Source organism: Hemitrygon akajei, chromosome 7 (assembly GCF_048418815.1).
Source record: "Hemitrygon akajei chromosome 7, sHemAka1.3, whole genome shotgun sequence".
Taxonomy (NCBI): Eukaryota; Metazoa; Chordata; class Chondrichthyes; order Myliobatiformes; family Dasyatidae; genus Hemitrygon; species Hemitrygon akajei.
The window spans coordinates 184,863,501-184,887,535 of record NC_133130.1 but is presented as its reverse complement, the minus strand read 5'-3'; the positions used below and the strand labels follow the sequence as shown (position 1 = coordinate 184,887,535).

The 24,035-nt window shown below is 43.3% G+C and overlaps 1 protein-coding gene across 3 annotated transcripts in view; it reads left to right on the top strand.

Annotated features, from left to right (window-relative positions):
- usp20 (ubiquitin specific peptidase 20) overlaps positions 1-24,035 on the top strand; it is a 181,985-nt gene that overhangs the window by 145,668 nt on the left and 12,282 nt on the right. For 2 of the 3 annotated variants that reach the window (XR_012099763.1, XR_012099760.1), the window contains one exon: positions 5,672-6,801. The exons of the other annotated variant lie outside the window; for it this stretch is intronic. The gene's annotated coding sequence lies outside the window, so the exon portion shown is untranslated. Of the gene's footprint in view, positions 1-5,671; positions 6,802-24,035 lie in introns of those variants that run through there. 3 annotated transcript variants of the gene reach the window in all.

Sequence of the window (24,035 nt, the reverse complement as noted above, 5' to 3'; positions counted from 1 at the left end):
GTGGAAGACGGTCTTTATGTATGTTTAAAGCAGAAGTTGATAGATTCGTGAGTGGTCAGGACATGAAGGGATACAGGAGGGGGGAGAGGAGAGAACACAGGGGATTGGGGCTGAGAGGGGAAATGGATCAGCCATGATGAAATGGTTGAGCAGACTCGATGGGCCAAATGGCCTAATTCTACTCCTTTATTTTATGGTCTAAAGTGTGTGTACTTCAATGCAAGAAGCATCAGGAACAAAGGTGATGAACTGAGAGCTTGGATACATACATGGAATTATGATGTAGTGGCCATTACAGAGACTTGGCTGGCACCAGGGCAGAAATGGATTCTCAATATTCCTGGATTCAGTGTTTTAAAAGGGATGGGGGGAAGGGCATTACTGGTCAGGGATACTATTATAGTTACAGAAAGGGTGGACAATGTAGCAGGACCCTCTTTTGAGTCAGTATGGGTAGAAGTCAGGAACAGGAAGGGAGCAGTTACTCCATTGGGAGTATTCTATAGGCCCCCTGGTAGCAGCAGAGATACCGAGGAGCAGATTGGGAGGCAGATTTTGGAAAGGTGCAAAAATAACAGGGTTGTTATCATGGGTGACTTTAACTACCCTAATTTTGATTGGCACCTGATTAGTTCCAATGGTTTAGATGGGGCAGAGTTTGTTAGATCTAGTATTAGGTAACGAACCGGGTCAGGTCACAGATCTCTCAGATCTGGATAACAGTGACCACCGCTCCCTGGCCTTTAGTATTATCATGGAAAAGGATAGAATCAGAGAGGACAGGAAAATTTTTAATTAGAGAAGGCAAATTATGAGGCTATAAGGCTAGAACTTGCAGGCGTGAATTGGGATGATGTTTTTGCAGGGAAGTATTCTATGGACATGTGGTCGATGTTTAGGGATCTCTTGCAGGGTGTTAGGGATAAATTTGTCCCAGCAAGGAAGATGAAGAATGGTAGGGTGAAGGAACCATGGGTGACAAGTGAGGTGGAAAATCTAGTCAAGTGGACGAAGGCAGCGTACGTGAGGTTTAGGAAGCAAGGATCAGATGGGGCTATTGAAGAATATAGGATAGCAAGAAAAGAGCTTAAGAAGTGGCTGAGGAGAGCAAAAAGGGAGCATGAGAAGGCCTTAGCGAGTAGGATAAAGGAAAACCCCAAGGCGTTCTTCAATTATGTGAAGAACAAAAGGATGACAGGAGTGAAGATAGGACCGATTAGAGATAAAGTGGGAAGATGTGCCTGGAGGCTGTGGAAGTAAGCGAGGTCCTCAATGAAAACTTCTCTTCGGTATTCACCAATGAGAGGGCACTTGATGACGGTGAGAACAATATGAGTGAGGTTGAAATTCTGGAGCATGTTGATATTAAGGGGGAGGAGGTGTTGAAATTTTCAAAATACATTAGGACTGATAAGTCTCCGGGGCCTGATGGAATATTCCCCAGGCTGCTCCATGAGGTGAGGGAAGAGATTGCTGAGCCTCTGGCTAAGATCTTTATGTCCTCGTTGTCCACGGGAATGGTACCAGAGGATTGGAGGGATCTGAATGTAGTTCCCTTGTTCAAAAAAGGTAGTAGGGATAGTCCAGGTAATTATAGACCAGTAAGCCTTACATCTGTGGTGGGAAAGCTGTTGGAAAAGATTCTCAGAGATAGTATCTATGGGCATTTAGAGAATCATGGTCTGATCAGGGACAGTCAGCATGGCTTTGTGAAGGGCAAATCATGCCTAACAAGCCTGATAGAGTTCTTTGAGGAGGTGACCAGGCATATAGATGAGGGTAGTGTAGTGGATGTGATCTATGTGGATTTTAGTAAGGCATTTGACAAGGTTCCACACAATCGGCTTATTCAGAAAGTCAGAAGGCATGGGATCCAGGGAAGTTTGGCCAGGTAGATTCAGAATTGGCTTGCCCGCAGAAAACAGAGGGTCATGGTGGAGAGAGTACATTAAGATTGGAGGGTTGTGACTAGTAGTGTCCCACAAGGATCGGTTCTGGGACCTCTACTTTTCGTGATTTTTATTAATGACCTGGATGTGGGGGTAGAAGGGTGGGTTGGCAAGTTTGCAGACGACACAGAGGTTGGTAGTGTTGTAGATAGTATTAAGGATTGCCGAAGATTGCAGAGAGACATTGATAGAATGCAGAAGTGGGCTGAGAAGTGGCAGATGGAGTTCAACCTGGAGAAGTGTGAGGTGGTACACTTTGGAAGGAAAAACTCCAAGGCAGAGTACAAAGTAAATGGCAGGATACTTGGTAGTGTGGAGGAGCAGAGGGATCTGGAGGTACATATCCACAGATCCCTGAAAGTTGCCTCACAGGCAGTTAGGGTAGTTAAGAAAGCTTATGGGGTGTTAGCTTTCATAAGTCGAGGGATAGCGTTTAAGAGTCGTGAGGTAATGGTGCAGCTCTATAAAATTCTGGTTAGGCCACACGTGGAGTACTGTGTCCAGTTCTGTTCGCCTCAGTATAGGAAGGATGTGGAAGCATTGGAAAGGGTACAGAGGAGATTTACCAGGATGCTGCCTGGTTCAGAGAGTATGCATTATAATCAGAGATTAAGGGAGCTAGGGCTTTACTCTTTGGAGAGAAGGAGGATGAGAGGAGACATGATAGAGGTATACAAGATATTAAGAGAAATAGATAGAGTGGACAGCCAGCACCTCTTCCCCAGGGCACCACCGCTCAATACAAGAAGACATGGCTTTAAGGTAAGGGGTGGGAAGTTCAAGGGGGCTGTTAGAGGAAGGATTTTTACTCAGAGGGTGGTTGGTGTGTGGAATGCACTGCCTGAGTCAGTGGTGGGGGCCGATACACTAGTGAAATTTAAGAGACTACTAGACAGGTATACGGAGGAATTTAAGGTGGAGGGTTATATGGGAGGCAGGGTTTATGGATCGGCACAACATTGTGGGCTGAAGGGCCTGTACTGTGCTGTACTGTTCTATGTGCTATGTTCTGTGTTTTATGTTCTAAAATAAATCTCTGGGTAGTGTGTGGTGACATATATACTTCGGAAATGAACTGACTTTGAACTTTGAAGATGAGATGAATAGGTAGAAGAAAATGATTTTAGATGATGACTACCCTTGTGGTGAAAGTTTAGAAGAATATTCAATGATTGAGACATTATGGATGACAAACTGTTAATCTGACAAAGTGAAATGGCCCTGTATATTTGGGTAAATTTGTATGGCTATTTATATGTACAATTCCCTAGACCCCATTCTTCCTAAACAGCTCTGCTTCTTCAAATCTCTCTTACCCTCTAAGATGCCCCCTCAACCCCATCTCTTCGACCAAAATATATACTGGAATTTAGAAGGATGAGAGGGGATCTGATTGAAACATATAAGATTATTAAGGGATTGGCGGCACTGGAGGCAGGAAGCATGTTCCCTCTGATGGGTGAGTCCAGAACTAGAGGCCACAGTTTAAGAATAAGGGGAAGGCCATTTAGAACAGAGATGCGGAAAAACTTTTTCACCCAGAAAGTGGTGGATATGTGGAATGCTCTGCCCCAGAAGGCAGTGGAGGCCAAGTCTCTGGATGCATTCAAGAGAGTTAGATAGAGCTCTTATAGATAGTGAGGTCAAGGGATATGGGGAGAGGGCAGGAACGGGGTACTGATTGTGTATGATCGGCCATGATCACAGTGAATGGCGGTGCTGGCTAGAAGGGTTGAATGGCCTACTCCTGCACCTACTGTCTATTGTCTATTGTCTAAAATTTTGGACTTCCACCTTAATCAGAAAGAAACGGAAACCATTCAGCCCATCGAGTTGAAGTTGGATCCTGATAGAAGAATGCCATCCCTCCCATTCCTCTGCTCTTCCTCCCAGATTTGTTCTGTCCAAGGATGGCAACAGTGGCACAGCTAGTAGAGCCATTCCCTCATAGTGCCTGTGTCCTGAGCTCAGTCCTGACCTCTATGCGGCATTGAGATCAGAATCAGATATATTAACTCTGACTTACAGTACTGTGCAAAAGTCATAGGCATATATATTATCCAGGGCACTCCCCCCAGATTCTACCACACACCTACAGACTGGGGGCAATATACAGTAGCCAATTGACCTACCTACTCATACAGTACTGTGCGAAAGTCTTAGGCATATATATATATATAGCTAGGGTGGTTAAGACTTTTGCACGGTACCATATTTGTCAACATGGAGCACAGAGCGAGTTTGTAAATCTGGCAGGAGCAAAGGATGTTGGGAATGGTGAGGGTGAAGCACTGCAGAAGGGTTGTGGGGCAGGTGGCAGAGAAGGAGGGCCAGGGTCAGGGGGAGTGGTGTGCATGCAGATGCACCCAGGCCTGGATCTCCCTGGTACTTCCCTCTCCTTCAAATCTCTTTTCCCATTTTCCCAACCATGATTCCCCTCTCCCTGCTCCCTTCCCACTCTCAGTCCACAATAGTGATCCATATCAGAATCAAGTTTATCATCACTCACGTATGTCATGAAATTTATTTCTTCTATGAAGCAGCTGTACAGTGCAATACATAAAGTTACTACAGTACTCTGCAAAACCTCAGGCAGCCCAGCTATATATATGCAGATGATGTGAAATTTGATATTTTACAGCAGCAGTGCAGAGTGTGTCCATTCTTCCTGTGAGTTTCCTCTGGGTCTCTAGCTCTCTCCCACGTCTTACGGTGTACTGGACAGTAGGTTAATTGGCCACTATAAATTGCTCCTAGTCTGTAGTTGAGCAGTAGAATCTGGGGAAAGGTGATGAGAATGTTGGGAGAATAAAAAAATGGGATTATTGTAGGGTTAGTGTGAATGGATGGTTAAGAGTCAGTACATGCTCGATGGGCAGAAGGGCCTGTTCTCTGTACCATATGTATGACCGTATGACTCATAGCCAAGCAAGTATTCTGTTCCCCTCTGATGCCCTGCTTCATTTTATTACCACCAGTAAGCAGTTAATTCCACATCAAGTCTCTCCTTTTCTCACATCTGCAAAGAATTTTAAATCTCAGCCCCGCTCTTTGAACAATCTGCTAAAGGGAACTGTTTCCCTCCTTCTTCCTTATCAAATATTCCTCCGCATGTGTTTCTCTGGCGAATTGATCAGATAATGTTTCCCTGAAGTATTCAAAGTTGTAGGATCCCCACCATGTAAAACTGTGGGAGCACCTTCACCAGGTCTGCTGAAGTCCAAACAGGCAGCTCACTACAGACGGTTGTTGATGGGCAGTAAATGGTGGGCTTGCAGGGGATGCTTCCATCCCAAAAAATGAACGGCCATAAAAATGAATTTGCGAAATGAGCACAGGACAAGTTGGCCATCTGTACCCATCCCTTCCTCCACTTCCCCTCAAGGTGCCAAGTGGAAATGTGTCAGAAGAATAATGTCATGCTTATCCTGCCCATGATACAAAATATTGGGCATTCTTGCCAAAAAATGTAATAATTAATTTACCTTGGAGCATTAGTTAAGAAAAGCCTGAACTAAATGTTTAATCTAATCTTCACAGAAGTGGGAAAAAGAGTAATATGAAAATACAGCATTTGAAATGATGACTAAAACCCAAGGGGAAGCCGGTGAAATCAGGAGCTCTGATTTGCCTTTAATAGATTGTCATATTGTGTTAACCTGAGTTCTTCTTCACACAGAATATTTTCACTGTTCCTGTCACATCTGTCAATTACTTCACAGGCTGGGACTCTCCAACAGAGACCTTAACCCAAGAAAACAGAAAAGCAAGTATGGTCACAAACAAGAGAAAATCTGCAGTTGCTGGAAGTCCAAGCAACACACACAAAATGCTGGAGAAACTCAGCAGGCCAGGCAGCATCTATGGAAAAAAGTACAGTCGGTGATTCGGGCCGAGACCCTTCAGCAAGACTGGAGAAAATAAGCTGAGGAGTAGATTTAAAAGGTGAAGGGAGTTGAGAGGGTACCACCAGGTGATAGGTGAAACCTGGAGAGGGAGGGATGAAGTAAAGAGCTGGGAAGTTGATTGGTGAAAGAGACAGAAGTCCATGGAAGAGAGAAAAAGGGAGGGGATGGAGCACCAGAGGGAGGTGATACGTAGGCAAGGAGATAAGGTGAGAAAGGGAAAAGGGGATGGGAAATGGAGAAGGGCTGGGGGGGGGGGGTATTAGTGGAAGTTTGAGAAATCAATGTTCGTGCCATGAAAGTCCCTGTTGCTTTGTTCAAATACTTTTCATATCAAACATAGGGAAATACTTTGGTTATTGTCTCAAGTAAGCTTCTTTCCTAGTTATTGAATATAATAATGAAATTATGACTTGATAGAGGATGTTTCCTGGGGTTGATGGCTAGAGGCATGAATTTAGGGATGAGTAGCAGCATCTTCTTTGTATTTGTATTTTTGTTACCACTTGGAATGCTTTTCCTGGAAAAGGATGTGGATTCAGTGGCAGCTGTCAAAATAAAATGGGATAAATACTTGAAATAATAAAATCAGAGACACTCAAATGGAAAGGGAGGAGCAGTCAGACTGTACTACAATTTGAAAATACAATACTGGCATGATGGGCTGAATGGCGACATTATGGGCAATACTGTTCCATGATCCTGGGACAGTTGGAAGGTAAAGAATGCCTGTGTTGGTGTACAATGAGTGTGCCTGTGGGTAACGCTTCCATCAAAAAGTAGTCACATTAAATCCTATGTGCAACATGGTATTATCCCATGCAAGTCTTCAGAATTTCGGTCTAAAGACATTTGAGAATTAATGAAATAAGTTATCACATAACAAATTTGGTGTGATATGAGAGCATAGAGTAATTCAGTTGTGATGATTCATTGTTGCAATTGCCCTCTGATTTATTGAATCTATTCCTACTTAGCATTTAAATAAATTCTACTTGTGTTTTTTTTATATACTGGCCTGAGTTGTCCTTACTTTGCCACACCACCATGTCTTGCCCATCACACTCTCCACGTGCCCTTCCATTCGTCCTGGGTTAGCAAATCCTTGAGATGTAGGGGAGATACCTCAGCAGTGAGTAGGTCTCAGTTGCTGACGCCCCATCCATAGAATACTCAGTCAGTCTTGGACAGGAGACAAGACAAGGGTGAAGCATCATTTCTCATAGTCAGTAAAGCTTCAAGAAGATAGTCACACAGCATGAAAGCAGTCTTTGTCCTAACAAGTCTGCATCAACCATGAAGCACCCATTTACAAAATCCCTACATTCATCCCATTTTTCAGCCTCTTCGCATTCCCATCAATCCTCCCCAGATTCTACCACTCACCTACACACCAGGAGCAGTTTACCTGCCAATCAGCATGCTATCAAGACAAGTGAAGAATCTGAGCATCTGGAAGAAGCCCACACAGTCATAGGGAGAGCATCCACACTGCAGACAGGCAGTACCAGGACCTGGGTGATTGGGTTCTGGTTGCCCTTTTCTTTTTGCTGTTTTTGAGCAGATTGACCACGGCAATTGATGCAGATGGGGGCACTTTGGCAAAGAATGGCCCTGTAGCCTGCAGTGGGTTAGCAGAACTGCACTGAACGGAACTGAGCTGAACACACCTACTTTGATATTCTGTGTGCTGCTTGCTTGCTCTTTGCCGTTGTTCTTTTATCGTGAGTCCGCTCTAATATTCAAAGATTAGAAGGGAAAGAAACACCACTGAGGGTTAACAAGATTAGAGTAGCAGAATGGGTATCCAGTCTGTTGGGGGAGTAGATGGTGAGAGACATATTAACCAGGCTAATATCAGTATGGTAGAGCTTCAAAAAGTTCAAAGGTTTATTTAATATCAGATTGTGCATACAGTATACAACCTGAAACTTACACTTTTCACAGACATCCACGAAACACAAACCCCTTAGAATGAATGATAGAACACTGATGCCCTGAAGTCCCCCCCCCCCATACAGAGGGGGAAGTGGCCTAGCAACGGTGCAAATCTCTTTCAGTGCAGATGAAGGTCTCAGCCTGAACTGTTGACTGTTCATTTCCTTCCACAGATTCTGTTCAAGCATCCAAGTTTCCCAGCAGTTTGGGTTTTTTTTCGCTCCAGATTCCAACATCTGCAGTATCTTGCACCTCCAAAAATGGAAGTCACTGCAAAAATAACAACAGCAAGTATCACACGCAGTGTATGGTTAAAAGTGGAGGATATTTTCCTTGAACCGCTGTAGTTGCCAACCCCCTGGGATAACAGTACTCTTTTCTGCATCAACAACAAGCTTCATCTGTGGATCTGGGGAAGATATGGTTGCCATGATGATGGCATTCTCACTTGTGAGTCAGCGGTAGTGGCTGCAGTTCCTCCCTGCGGTGTTGAGGACAAACCCAGGGATTGAGATTCTCAGCGTCCTGCTGATCATTTTGTTCTCCCAGTAATGTCACTGAACAGAGATGAGCCAGCGTTTGCAGTTAATGGGAGCATCCAGACTACAATAGGCAGCCATTCCTAACTGGGGAGTTGAAAAGATCAGAATCAGAACCAGAAGCAGGCTTTATATCACCAGCTTACATCGTGAAATTTGTTACCTTTGTGGCAGCAGTACAATACAACAATACTAATAGGAAAAATCTATGAATTGCAGTAAGCATCTACATATCAAATAATTAAATTAAATAAGTAGTGCAAAAATAGAAATAACCAGATAGTGAGGTGGTGTTTATGGGTTCAATGTCCATTCAGAAATCAATGGCAGAGGAGAAGAAGCTGTTCCTGAATCACTGAGTCTGTGCCTTCAACATTCTGTACAAAAGCGGGATATGTTTGCACTGATCAGAAGTCCATATCAATTTGTTCCAGCTGCGGACTACATTCCTGTGGAATTTCCTAACACTTCTGAGAAAAGATCATGGTTAAGTTTCACGAGGTCTTGCAGCTAAATATTTCTCTGACCACCCAAAATGCTGGTGGAACGCAGCAGGCCAGGCAGCATCTGCAGGAAGAAGTACAGTCGACATTTCGGGCCAAGACCCTTCGTCAGGACAAAGAGATAGTAAGAGATTTGAAAGTGGGGGGGGAAGGGGTGATCAAAATGATAGGAGAAGACAGGAGGAGGAGGGATGAAGCTAAGTTGGAAAGTTGATGGGCAAAAGGGATACAGAGCTGGAGAAGGGAGAGGATCATGGGACAGGAGGCCTAGGGAGAAAGAAAAGGGGAAGGGAGCACCAGAGAGAGATGGAGAATAGGCAAGGAGTGATTGTGGGAGGGACAGAGAGAGAAAAAAGGGGGGGATTAATAAATAAGGGATGGGGTAAGAAGGGGAGGAGGGGCATTAACAGAAGTTAGAGAAGTCAATGTTCATGCCATCAGGTTGGAGCCTACCCAGACGGAATATAAGGTGTTGTTCCTCCAACCTGAGTGTGGCTTCATCTTGACAGTAAAGGAGGCCATGGATAGACATATCAGAATGGGAATGAGAATGGGATTGGAACGTGGAATTAAAATGTGTGGCCACTGGGAGATCTGATTCCCCTTGTCCTCACCTACCACCCCACCAGCCTCCGGGTCCAACATATAATTCTCCAAAACTTCCACCACCTCCGACGGGATCCCACCACCAAGCGCATCTTTCTCTCCCCCCTCTTTCTGCTTTTTGCAGGGATTGCTCCCTACACGATTCCCCTGTCCATTCGTCCCCCACATCCCTTCCCTCCCATCCCATGATCCTCTCCCTTCTCCAGCTGTGTGTCCCTTTTGCCAATCAACTTTCCAGCTCTTAGCTTTATCCCTCCCCCTCCTGTCTTTTCCTACCATTTCGGATCTCCCCCTCCCCCTCTCAAATCTCTTACTATCTCTTCTTTCAGTTAGTCCTGACGAAGGGTCTCGGCCTGAAACGGCGTCTGTACTTCTTCCTATCAAATCAAGTGTGTGTTGCTTGAATTTCCAGCATCTGCAGATTTCCTCATGTTTGCATTTTATTGACCACGCTGCTCAACAGAGCAATGATAAGCCAACTCTTTTCTGTTCACTTTGAAAGCAAGGGGAGGGAGAGTACCCACAAAACAGAACACCAGCAAGACCAAGGAAAATTCAAGCTGTGGATGCTTACTCAGGCTGTGAGGTTATTGAACTGCCCTGCAACTCAATAGGGCAGATTATCGGTATTGGTTTATTATAGTCGTTCGTACCTAGATGCAGTGAAAATCTTGTCATGCAAACCATCCATAAAGGTCATTCCAAAGGTATTTTGAGGTAGGGCAAGGGAAAAGTGATTCCAGAATGCAGAACACAGTGTTACATTTACAGCATAGATAGGCAATGAGGTAGAACAGCCATGATAAGCCATGATGAAAAGAGAGGAGGAGGTGGAGAGTATCTTAAATGTATCTATTTTAATGCTAGGAGCATTGTAAGAAAGGTGGATGAGCTTAAAGTGTGGATTGATACATGGAATTATGATGTTGTAGCTATTAGTGAAACATGGTTGCAGGAAGGGTGTGATTGGCAACTAAATATTCCTGGATTTAGTTGCTTCAGGTGTGATAGAGTAGGAGGGGCCAGAGGAGGAGGTGTTGCATTGCTTGTCCGAGAAAATCTTATGGCGGTGCTTTGGAAGGATAGATTACAGAGCTCCTCTAGGGAGGCTATTTGGGTGGAATTGAGGAATGGGAAAGGTGTAGTAACACTGATAGGAGTGTATTATAGGCCACCTAATGGGGAGCGTGAGTTGGAAGAGCAAATGTGTAAGGAGATAGCAGATATTTGTAGTAAACACAAGGTGGTGATTGTGGGAGATTTTAATTTTCCACACATAGATTGGGAAGCTCATTCTGTAAAAGGGCTGGATGGTTTAGAGTTTGTGAAATGTGTGCAGGATAGCTTTTTGCAACAATACATAGAAGTACCGACTAGAGATGGGGCAGTGTTGGATCTCCTGTTAGGGAATGCGATAGGTCAGCTGACAGATGTATGTGTTGGGGAGCACTTCGGGTCCAGTGATCACAATAGCATTAGCTTCAATATAATTATGGAGAAGGACAGGACTGGACCTAGAGTTGAGATTTTTGATTGGAGAAAGGCTAACTTTGAGGAGATGCGCAGGGATTTAGAGAGAGTGGAATGGGTCAAGTTGTTTTATGGGAAGGATGTAATAGAGAAATGGAGGTCATTTAAGGGTGAAATTATGAGGGTACAGAATCTTTATGTTCCTGTTCGGTTGAAAGGAAAGATTAAAGGTTTGAAAGCGCCATGGTTTTCAAGGGATATTAGAAACTTGGTTCGAAAAAAGAGGGATGTCTACAATAGATATAGGCAGCATGGAGTAAAGGAATTGCTCGAGGAATATAAAGAATGTAAAAGGAAACTTAAGAAAGAGATTAGAAAAGCTAAAAGAAGTTACGAGTTTGGTTTGGCAAATAAGGTGGAAGTAAATCCGAAAGGCTTCTACAGTTATATTAAAAGCAAGAGGATAGTGAGGGATAAAATTGGTCCCTTAGAGAATCAGGGTGGTCAGCTATGTGTGGAGCCGAGGGAGATGGGAGAGATTTTGAACGATTTCTTCTCTTCGGTATTCACTAAGGAGAAGGATATCGAATGGTGTAAGGTGTGGGAAACAAGTAAGGAAGTTATGGAACCTATGACAATTAAAGAGGTGGAAGTACTGGCGCTTTTAAGAAATTTAAAAGTGGATAAATCTCCGGGTCCTGACCGGATATTCCCCAGGACCTTGAGGGAAGTTTGTGTAGAGATAGCAGGAGCTCTGACGGAGATCTTTCAGATGTCATTAGAAACAGGGATTGTGCCGGAGGATTGGCGTATTGCTCATGTGGTTCCATTGTTTAAAAAGGGTTCTAGAAGTAAGCCTGGCAATTATAGACCTGTCAGTTTGACATCAGTGGTGGGTAAATTAATGGAAAGTATTCTTAGAGATAGTATTTATAATTATCTGGATAGACAGGATCTGATTAGGAGTAGCCAGCATGGATTTGTGCGTGGAAGGTCATGTTTGACAAACCTTATTGAATTTTTTGAAGTAGTTACGAGGAATGTTGACGAGGGTAAGGCAGTGGATGTAGTCTATATGGACTTCAGCAAGGCCTTTGACAAAGTTCCACATGGAAGGTTAGTTAAGAAGGTTCAGTCGTTAGGTATTAGTGCTGGAGTAATAAAATGGATTCAACAGTGGCTAGATGGGAGATGCCAGAGAGTAGTGGTGGATAATTGTTTATCGGGATGGAGGCCGGTGACTAGCGGGGTGCCTCAGGGATCTGTTTTGGGCCCAATGTTGTTTGTAATATACATAAATGATCTGGATGATGGGGTGGTAAATTGGATTAGTAAGTATGCTGATGATACTAAGGTAGGAGGTGTTGTGGATAATGAGGTGGGTTTTCAAAGCTTGCAGGGAGATTTATGCCGGTTAGAAGAATGGGCTGAACGTTGGCAGATGGAGTTTAATGCTGAGAAGTGTGAGGTTCTACATTTTGGCAGGAATAATCCAAATAGAACATACAGGGTAAATGGTAGGGCATTGAGGAATGCAGTGGAACAGAGAGATCTAGGAATAACAGTGCATAGTTCCCTGAAGGTGGAGTCTCATGTAGATAGGGTGGTGAAGAAGGCTTTTGGAACGCTGGCCTTTATAAATCAGAGCATTGAGTACAGAAGTTGGGATGTAATGTTAAAATTGTACAAGGCATTGGTAAGGCCAAATTTGGAATATTGTGTACAGTTCTGGTCACCGAATTATAGGAAAGATATCAATAAATTAGAGAGAGTGCAGAGACGATTTACTAGGATGTTACCAGGGTTTCAGCACTTAAGTTACAGAGAAAGGTTGAACAAGTTAGGTCTCTATTCATTGGAGCGTAGAAGGTTGAGGGGGGATTTGATCGAGGTATTTAAAATGTTGAGAGGGATAGATAGAGTTGACGTGAATAGGCTGTTTCCATTGAGAGTAGGGGAGATTCAAACGAGAGGACATGATTTGAGAGTTAGGGGGCAAAAGTTTAAGGGAAACACGAGGGGGTATTTCTTTACTCAGAGAGTGATAGCTGTGTGGAATGAGCTTCCTGTAGAAGTAGTAGAGGCCAGATCAGTTGTGTCATTTAAGGTAAAATTGGATAGGTATATGGATAGGAAAGGAGTGGAGGGTTATGGGCTGAGTGCGGGTAGGTGGGACTAGGTGAGATTAAGAGTTCGGCACGGACTAGGAGGGCCGGAATGGCCTGTTTCCGTGCTGTGATTGTTATATGGTTATATGGTTATATGGTTATAAGGTAGATTGTGAGGTCAAGTGTTCATCTTTAACAGCAAGAGGTCAACTCAAGAGTCTTACAACAGTGGAATAGAAGCTGTCATTAAGCCTATTGGTGTATGATTCTAAGTTTTAATATCTCAAATATGTACCCACTTGATCATCCATAAATATAAAACAAACCCAAAAAAGTTCAAATATTTTTCCCAGAAAGTGGTTAAGATGTGAATCTCACTATTACTAGCAGCAGTTGGACAAATGTCATGGGTAAGTAAGTGAAGGAAAGCTGGATGAAAAGGTACAGCAGAAATAGAGTTGTAGAAAAATGTCTCTGGTTACCAAACGCTGATATGGATCATCTGGGCTGTGTCTAAGCTGTGAGTGTGTCACGAAACAGCAATGGGCTGGCACAAACCACACGCATACAAATCCTGAAGCCCAAGACAGCAGAGGAGGTAAGTGCAAGCAACAAATTTCAGTGTTTGAACGCCAAAGAAGAGGAGATGCTGTGAAGTACGTTAACAACTGTTGAGAGGACGAAGGAGAAAGCATGCAACTTAGACAGCAGGAGAGGAGGGTTCAGAGGAAAACATGTAGGATTAGGATCAGTGAAATGCAGAGGGGAAGGAACAAGGGAAAGTGCCTGGATCCACAGGTGAAGATAGATTTCATAGTACAGACCCTTCAGCCCACAATGTTGTGCTAACATTTTAACCTATGCCCAGATCTAGTGCTTCCCTCACGCATAGACCTCCATTACACACTGAAGAATAATCCCTTTATCCTGTATAAGTATTAGCAGAGCCTTGCCTATTATGCATGCAGTGGGAGTGCTGTGTTCTGGTCTTGGACAGATGTGTCTCAAAAGCCCTTAAAATTAAGTGTGAATCTTAGTGGGCTAATGGTGGAGCAATTCTTAAAAAGTAAAAAGTGGTTTGACAGACCATGAGTCATGTAAGGCTAAACCTGAACATTTAAAATAAATGATTCTGTAATTAAATGTATGATTTAAAGGACAGTAAATCAGTGAAGACATTCTGTCCATTGCACCACTAGTCTAATTTTAGAAGAAACCAGTCTATCATCAACTTGGGATTTCCATGTAATTTACTGAGGAAGATGGTGCCACACTTTAATACTGTCCAAAACAATGATTGATGATTTAATATGGCATTCAACACCAGAAGAATTATTGTTATCTGCAATATATTTGATCTTCTATCTGGATAAATGATCATTCATCTTGTGTCCCTTCTCAAAATGCTTAATTTTATAACTGCACACACAAAATGCTGGTGGAACACAGTAGGCCAGGCAGCATCTATAGGGAGAAGTGCTGTCGACTTTTCAGGCCTAGACCCTTCATCGGGTCTCAGCCCGAAACGTCGACAGCACTTCTCCCTATAGATGCTGCCTGGCCTGCTGTGTTCCACCAGCATTTTGTGTGTGTTGTTTGAATTTCCAGCCTTTGCAGATTTCATCGTGTTTGAATTTTATAACTGCATCACTCTTCCACATCCAGCTCTAATTCTCAGATTCTTCACCTTTGGTCACAGCACACAAAGAGAGCAGAACTGGATTGGGCACCAATATGTGCAGCTCCTGACAGTTCACTCTGATGTGTAATGGAATTGGATGGAAAGTATAATAGGAAAGTCTGTACTAAGCATACAAGAAATCTGAAAACACGCAGTAGGTCAGCTATTATCAGTGAGGAGAAAAACTTAATATTTCAGTTTGACGATGGCTCTTCAGGCCCAATGAGAGGATATCAACCTGAAATGTTAATTCTGCTTTTCTCTCCACAGCTGCTACCTGACATGGTGAGTTATCATGACGCTGGAGCAGGGATCCAATCACAGACCCAGTACTGTGCACACATTGATATTAATTGAGTAACAAATCCCGAGGTACAAACAAAGTCAGCGTCAAAGTTCAGGCAGAGATCAAAACATCCAGGGAAATCAAAAAACCAGAATCAGGAAACAGGCAGAGTCAATATTCAGACGGCGTACAGATACGAATGCTGGAAAGGCTCAGGAAAACTCAATAGCACAATCTGGCAACAAACAGGTGAAAACACGGGACTGAAATACACAGAGCAATAAACAGAGAGGCAGATGATAGGTGGAGCACAATGAGACACAGGTAATAATGAGAAACAGACGAGAGACGGAGTACTCAGTAATACAGGGGGCCGGAGTAGAGCAGGAGCGGGGACAGGAGCACATGACAACACAAAACCACAGACTGACAGCTCGGGAAACACACAAAAAGACAGAGTTCAACTAGAGGTACTGACCGTGAGCATTTCCACAAATTTCTGTTCTTATTTAATCCAAGTCCTAAATCACCCTGATTGGCACCATTTTCTACCCTGTCTTGTGTGTAAACAAAGTTCAAAGTAAATTTTGTTGTCAAAGCTGAGCGAAGGGCGCTGAGTAGGCTACGGTCAATTATGGATAACTCTGAACATCCTCTACATAGCACCATCCAGAGACAGAGAAGCAGTTTCAGCGACAGGTTACTATCGATGCAATGCTCCTCAGACAGGATGAAGAGGTCAATACTCCCCAATGCCATTAGGCTTTACAATTCTACCGCCAGGACTTAAGAACTTTTTAAAAGCTATTATTAATGCTTTTTGAGATAGTGATTTAGATGCATATCATATTCTTTACTGAGTTAAGTATTGTATGTAATTAGTTTTGCTACAACAAGTGTATGGGACATTGGAAAAAAGTTGAATTTCCCCATGGGGATGAATAAAGTATCTATCTATCTATCTATCTATCTATCTAAAGTACAGATACTTCATACTATACAACACTGAGATTCATTTTCTTGTGGGCATACACAACAAATCTATAGAAAAATGACTATAACAGAATCAATGAAAGACCACCCATCTAGTACATTCAACTAGAGCACAGAAGACAACAAATTGTGCAAGTACAAAAAGAATAAATAATAACAATAATAAATAAGTAAACAAGGATTTAGTGCTTTGCCAACATATTTGATGAATAAACATTGGTTGTGGGAACAATTCGATGATGGGACAAGTGAAGTTGAAGGAAGGTATCCCCTTTGGTTCAAGAGCCTGATGGTTGAGGAAGAGTAACTATTCCTGAACCTGGTGATTTCTGTGGCCCTGGTATCTTCCTGATGACAGCAGTGAGAAGAAAGTATGTCCTGGGTGGTGGGGGTCCCTGATGATGGATGTTATTTTTCCAGAAAAGGCATTTCAGGTGGATGTGCTCAATGGTTGGTGACCTTTACCCGTGATGGACTGGGCCATATCCAATACGTTTAGTAGGTTTTTCTGTTCAAGGGCATTGGTGTTTCCATACCAGGTTGTGATGCAACCAGTCACTATACTCACCACTAAGCATCTATAGAAGTTTGTCAAGTCTAGATGTCATGTCAGATCTCTGCAAAATCCTAAGGAAGTGCTTCCTTTGTAATTACACTTACATGCTGGGCTCAAGACAGGTTCTCCGAAATAATAACATCTAAGAATTTAAAGTTGTTAGCCCTCTCCACCTCTCATTTTCCAATGAGGACTGGCTCATGGACCTCTGGTTTCTTTCTCCTGAAGTCTATAATCACCTCCTTGGCCTTGCTGACATAGAGTAAGAAGTTGCTGTTATGACACCACTCAGCCGGATTTTCAGTCTCCCTCCTATATGCTGATTCATGACCACCTTTGATTCGGCCTACGACAGTGGTGCCATCAGAAAACTTAAATATGGTGTTGGAGCTGTGCTTAAGTGTGCGATAGGGCAGAAGACTAAACACACAGCTTTGTTGTGCACTATGCTGATGGATATCGTGGAGGAGACGTTGCTGCCAATTTGAACTGTGAACAGGAGGGGCTATCAATAGGTTGTTTATCAGAGTTGGGACTAATTTCAATATCTTAGTCAAACAATCTTTCCAATATCAGCCAGTGATCAGAATTCCAAGGCTCAGGTGATATTTATTCTTCCAGCTCCTTGGCCACTTTGGCAGTATGCAGTCCTTTAGCTAATATTAAGTAATGCAGCCCAGAGTAGGAGGAAGTGTTTCTGCTCCAGATCTTATTTCTTCACCAGATACTGGTTTGATCTCCTGATGCACTTGCGGAGCCCAATTTTAGCCATACATTTATCTGATTAGATATGTGCATAATCAGTTAAACCTCATATTTCTCAGAAAGAAAAATATAAATTGCAAATGCACCTTTTACTGACTCATCAAAGCTTTAGTGGTGGTTGTGGGGAAAATATGACTCAGTGATAGAAGGCGAGCATGTGGGTGTATGAATGCATCTGCATTGGTGGGATTCTGCACTGAAGGACCTCTGCTTAGCCCATCATGTCTGTGGCAATATTTTATTAAATGCACAATTTATATTTATACCACACTTTCCTGCTTAAATTATTTTTCAACAATAAAATCTTCCTTGGATCCGAGGATGGTCTGCACCCACTTTGACCCTATATTTTCTGATGATATTGAAATGAAATCTGCAGACTCTCAGCTTCCTAGCTCTTTACTTCAACCCGCCCCCACCAAGTTTCACCTATCTCCAAGTGTTTCTCTCTCCCCTCCCCCCTACCTTTTAAATCTACTCCTCAGCTTTTTTTCTCCAGTCCTGCCGAAGGGTCTCAGCCTGAAACATAGACTGTACTTTTTTCTGTAGGTGCTTCCTGGCTCTGTGTGTGTGTGTGTGTGTGTGTGTGTGTGTGTGTGTGTGTGTGTGTGTGTGTGTGTGTGTGTGTGTGTGTGTGTGTGTGTGTGTGTGTGTGTGTGTGTGTGTGTGTGTGTGTGTGTGTGTGTGTGTGTGTGTGTGTGTGTGTGTGTGTGTGTGTGTGGTCTGCAGACTCTTCCGCTGATGGGGGAGTAAGTGCCTGACAGGATGGCTGGTGGGTAGTTCAGGGTCCAGTGCACTCCCTCTGCCATTTACTCAGGAACTTCTCAATGTCCGTGCTGCTTATCCCCAATGTCATGGGCCAGTAGTCTTTGGGAATCAGTGGGTAGGAAGCACTTTTACGTGAGGTCTATGGGAGCATCATCTATCTGTTCCTCAGAATTGGTGGTCTGGTTCTGCCATCTGATGTCTGCTGGGCACTTGATGTAGCCTGTCCGAGACCCTGAGATTTATTTTCTTGCAGGCATACACAGAAGCTCAAAGAAATGCAATAGACTCAAATAAAAACTACACACAAACAAACTGACAAATAATTGGGGCCTCAGTGCTGGAGACACTAAAGCACTGCTCTTTCTTTCAGCATTGTTCAAACATACACAATGTGCATTGAGAATAGGAGTAGTAGTAGTCCATTCAGCCCCTTGAGTCTGTTCAGGCATTCAACAGAAAACACAGCGGCTTTGTTTGTAACCTTATTTTTGTATTGCCACGTACCCATGGTGCCCTTTAATCCACCTGCTAATTAAGACTCTGAAATATTCAAAGACACTGAACAAAAAATCACCTTATTCCTGTTGGGTGTGGGTGACCCTTTATTTTTTGGTGCTCGCTATATCTAGATTTTTCCCACAAGAGAAATTCCTCTCCAGATCCACCCTGTCAGGAGCCCACAGAATTTTATATTGGGCATGTTTCCCCTTTGAATCTCCAGCAGGTGCAAGGCAAGTGTGTTGGACCTTTCTTCTTAAGGCAACCTGACCTTTCCCGTGTTTGTCAGATAAACCGTCTCTCAAAAGCTTCCATCCCAGTAACATTTCTGCTGGCAATATCTTCCCAGTAACTTGAGGCGCCTGTTAAAGGTAGTCCTATTGATCTTTTCTGTGGCAACAATTTGACTGAATGTCCATCTGGCAGAGACAGGATGCAGAATTGGAAAAAAAAAGCTGAAAAAAAACTTGCTAATTTGTTCTTTTTTAAACCAAAACATATGTAGCTGCTTGCGTCAGTGTGCACAATTGCGTAAAGTGGTGAATTTTGAAATCAATCTTTCCATGCTTTGTTGGGATCTTTATTGCAATTTGTGCATGCTCTGTTGAAACATTTATCGCAGTTTTTGCATGCTTTGTTGTCTGGTCATTTACCAGTATGGCATAGACTCCTCTAGTTTTATCTGTCGTGTTTCTTTGTGAAAACAAACCGCTTAGCCATCAACCATTGCCCAGCACTTAAACCTCACCCCGGTCCAGAACACAGGAGTTTCTCCATAGATGCTGCCTGACTCGCTGAGTTTTTCCAGCTTTTAGTGCGTTGCTCAACATTCCCAACATCTTGTGTTGCACTTCGCCGCTGCCTGTGTGATCTTTCTGAACAGTTGTCGCACAACGGCGATCAGATTCATCGCGACGAGCTGTGGGTTCCGTCTCCTCCAGAGGGATGTGCCTTGAACACGGACTTTTCGGTTAAGGCGGGATCTCCCTCCCATCCAGCTTGCCCGAGATCTGGCTTTGCCACAATTTACAATACTGCCCATGCAAGGGTTAACACTGGGCTCCTCGGTCCCGTCGTCAGTCCCAGGAGAGCAGGCTGCCGGGGTGAGCGGGATAGCCATGCCTCGCTCTGGTACACCAAGCTCACTCCAGCGACAGCTCACATCCATTTAGTTACAGATAAGGAGAAGGTGTGGTGGAATCGGAAGGGATTCACTTTGAGCGTAAGCGAGCCAGTGACTAACGTAGATGGAAGGGTATTGGATGTTACCCGCACTCGTATTCCTACAGCACAGGTAGGTGTACGTGAATTATATTCCTTCCAGCTCTGTTTGTATCCCGGAAATTCTTCAATGTACAGTTTGAAGTCAGGGGACTAAAATCCTCACTAAAGCCATGGCTGGATCAGATATTGCGCTTTGAAGGGGAACATTATTTGTGACAAAATTGATTTCAGCACCGTACATGAAAAATGCACATTAAAGAAAACCTGAGAGATGTAACTCGTTGCATTCCAAACTGTAGCTTGCATTTCATACAAATGTCTATTCAAAAATGAAAGCCAGCAATGAAAACAGGATGTATTATGTTACAGGGCTCCCACATTCGTTGTTGATAAACTTTCCCCACATCATTTGACTGATGATTTGAACGGCTGATAACGGTTCATATCACAAACTCCATTCCTACCACATCGGACGCTCGTGTGCTTACCGACAGAACCGCTCTCCGACAGATCCCATAACATCTGTCACTGACCTGGCCCTGACACACCTAGAAAACAAGGACACTTATGTCAGAATGCTGCTTCTGGATTTCAGTTCGGCATACAACACTACAGACCCACAGATGTTGAACAAACTCCTACTTCTCGGTCCAAATGCACCACTGTGCAGCTGGGTGTTGGACTTTGTAACCAACAGACCTCAGATAGTCAGGATGCACAACTCCTCTTCCCTTCCCATCATCCTCAACACGGGGTTCACCCCCCCCCCCACCCCGTGTGCTGAGCCCATTGCAGAACACACTGCTACACCCATCACTACAAAAGCCAATCACCTGAGCAGTCACGTTGTTAGATGGCCCTGATGACACCACTGGTGGGGCTCATCACCAACAAGGATGAGACGGCCTCCAATCATAGGGTCATGGAATAACACAGCATGGCAGCAGTCCCAACTTGCTCATGGCAACCAAGGTGCCCATCTAAGCTAGTCCCATTCCCACATCTGACCATGCCCCACCACATTTCCTATCCATGTATCTGTACAAATGTCTTTTAGATGCTACTATTGTATCTGCCTGAACTCTAGCAGCTTGATCCATATATGCACCAACATATACGTGAAGATGTTGCCTTTAAAATAGTGTCTTAAACCTAGGCCCTCTAGTTCTTGATTCCTGTGGTTCAAGTGATTAAATGTGCATACTTCCAGGCTTGAGGAAAATATCTCTCTCCTTCCTTGCCCCCAAAATGCTGAACTCTTTGGTAGCACATTAAACAAGATATGGTCCTCCAACCCCAAGCAACCATTACCTTTTGTTGAGCGAACTTCCCAAAATGTTCCAGAGCCATATAGTTAAACAAAAACTGACACTGCGTCAACTAAGCAGAACCATGTGTGATTATAAAACTGGGTGAAAGCTGTGCTGTTTGTTGGCAGAGAAATGGGGAGCTTTGGATGGGGTATTTCTAGGGCTTGGGATTTGAAGTCATGGAAATATCGTCTCCACAGATGGTAGGATAATCCTAAATGGTCAAAGTTGGATGAGATCTCAGAGAGCTGTAGGTTATGGAAATGGGAAGTAAAAAGACCACTGAGGCATTTATAAAAAGGTGAAGCTATTGTAGTTGAACAGATTCTGTTAGTCAATAAGCAAAGGGGCCCATGAGTGTATGGATAATACAAGAGGACACGAGCAGCAAAAATTTGAATGATGAATGAGCCAGCAATTGTTTCTGGGCCTTTATGATATAAATTCACAGTAACTATTGTACTGATGAGAGAGGGCAAGCTATTTTGGGAATTATTGCTTCAGCCTAATGAATGGCTGAGCTGGATAATAGTATACATTTTATGCTTAAGTCTCTGAAATGGAACTTAAACCCCTGGGCTTCTAACCAGCAGAGAAGAGTTCTGTTTGGTGAGCTGCAGCCGACACACAATCTGAACTTCACTGAGAATGACATTCAGTTTTTTGAGATCTAGAATCTGCTCCCTGGAAATCCTGAGTGCCCGAGCTTCATTAACATCCTTTGATGTTGAATTAATGCTATGAGTTGATGTGCTGGTTCATTTCATACTGTATTATTCAGGGTGAACAGCAGCCACGAATGTGCAGCAGAGTCAGAATTCACAAGTGGAAATGTCACTTGTAGCAACAGCTGCTGGCCTCGGAGTTCTGGTATTCAGTTAAGAGAGCTATTATCCTTGGGAATTTATTTTGTGAAGCCATAAAATAAAAATGCAGAGCCAGATTTAAAAAATAGCAGGGAACAGAGGCTTCTTGGGCAACGGCCAATTTAAAAAGCTGTTGTGTTCATAAACAAAATGATCTAAAACAGTTGGAGAATGAGAAGTTAACTTACCGACTAGATTACATCTGGGATTTGAGGGCTGCAAAATGTGCTGAGACCAGACTTAACAAAACACATCTTGTGTAGCAAAAAAAGTCTTTCATGTCTGTGTTAAGATGAAAACATTCCACGTGAATAGATTATAACCATATAACATATAACAATCACAGCACGGAAACAGGCCATCTCAGCCCTCCTAGTCCGTGCCGAACTCTTAATCTCACCTAGTCCCACCTACTCGCACTCAGCCCATAACCCTCCACTCCTTTCCTGTCCATATACCTATCCAATTTTACCTTAAATGACACAACTGAACTGGCCTCTACTACTTCTACAGGAAGCTCATTCCACACAGCTATCACTCTCTGAGTAAAGAAATACCCCCTCGAGTTTCCCTTAAAACTTTTGCCCCCTAACTCTCAAATCATGTCCTCTCGTTTGAATCTCCCCTACTCTCAATGGAAACAGCCTATTCACGTCAACTCTATCTATCCCTCTCAAAATTTTAAATACCTCAATCAAATCCCCCCTCAACCTTCTACGCTCCAATGAATAGAGACCTAACTTGTTCAACCTTTCTCTGTAACTCAAGTGCTGAAACCCAGGTAACATCCTAGTAAATCGTCTCCACACTCTCTCTAATTTATTGATATCTTTCCTATAATTCGGTGACCAGAACTGTACACAATATTCCAAATTTGGCCTTACCAATGCCTTGTACAATTTTAACGTTACATCCCAACTTCTGTACTCAATGCTCTGATTTATAAAGGCCAGCGTTCCAAAAGCCTTCTTCACCACCCTATCTACATGAGACTCCACCTTCAGGAAACTATGCACTGTTATTCCTAGATCTCTCTGTTCCACTGCATTCCTCAATGCCCTACCGTTTACCCTGTATGTTCTATTTGGATTATTCCTGCCAAAATGTAGAACCTCACACTTCTCAGCATTAAACTCCATCTGCCAACGTTCAGCCCATTCTTCTAACCAGCATAAATCTCCCTGCAAGCTTTGAAAACCCACCTCATTATCCACAACACCTCCTACCTTAGTATCATCGGCATACTTACTAATCCAATTTACCACCCCATCATCCAGATCATTTATGTATATTACAAACAACATTGGGCCCAAAACAGATCCCTGAGGCACCCTGCTAGTCACCGGCCTCCATCCCGATAAACAATTATCCACCACTACTCTCTGGCATCTCCCATCTAGCCACTGTTTAATCCATTTTATTACTCCGGCATTAATACCTAACGACTGAACCTTCTTAACTAACCTTCCATGTGGAACTTTGTCAAAGGCCTTGCTGAAGTCCATATAGACTACATCCACTGCCTTACCCTCGTCAACATTCCTCGTAACTTCTTCAAAAAATTCAATAAGGTTTGTCAAACATGACCTTCCAAGCACAAATCCATGCTGGCTACTCCTAATCAGATCCTGTCTATCCAGATAATTATAAATACTATCTCTAAGAATACTTTCCATTAATTTACCCACCATTGATGTCAAACTGACAGGTCTATAATTGCTAAGCTTACTTCTGGAACCCTTTTTAAACAATGGAAGACATGAGCAATACGCCAATCCTCCGGCACAATCTCCGTTTCTAATGACATCTGAAAGATCTCCATCAGAGCTCCTGCTATCTCTACACAAACTTCCCTCAAGGTCCTGGGGAATATCCTGTCAGGATCCGGAGATTTATCCACTTTTAAATTTCTTGAAGGCGCCAGTACTTCCATCTCTTTAATTGTCATAGGTTCCATAACTTCCTTACTTGTTTCCCACACCTTACACAATTCAATATCCTTCTCCTTAGTGAATACCGAAGAGAAGAAATCGTTCAAAATCTCTCCCATCTCCCTCGGCTCCACACATA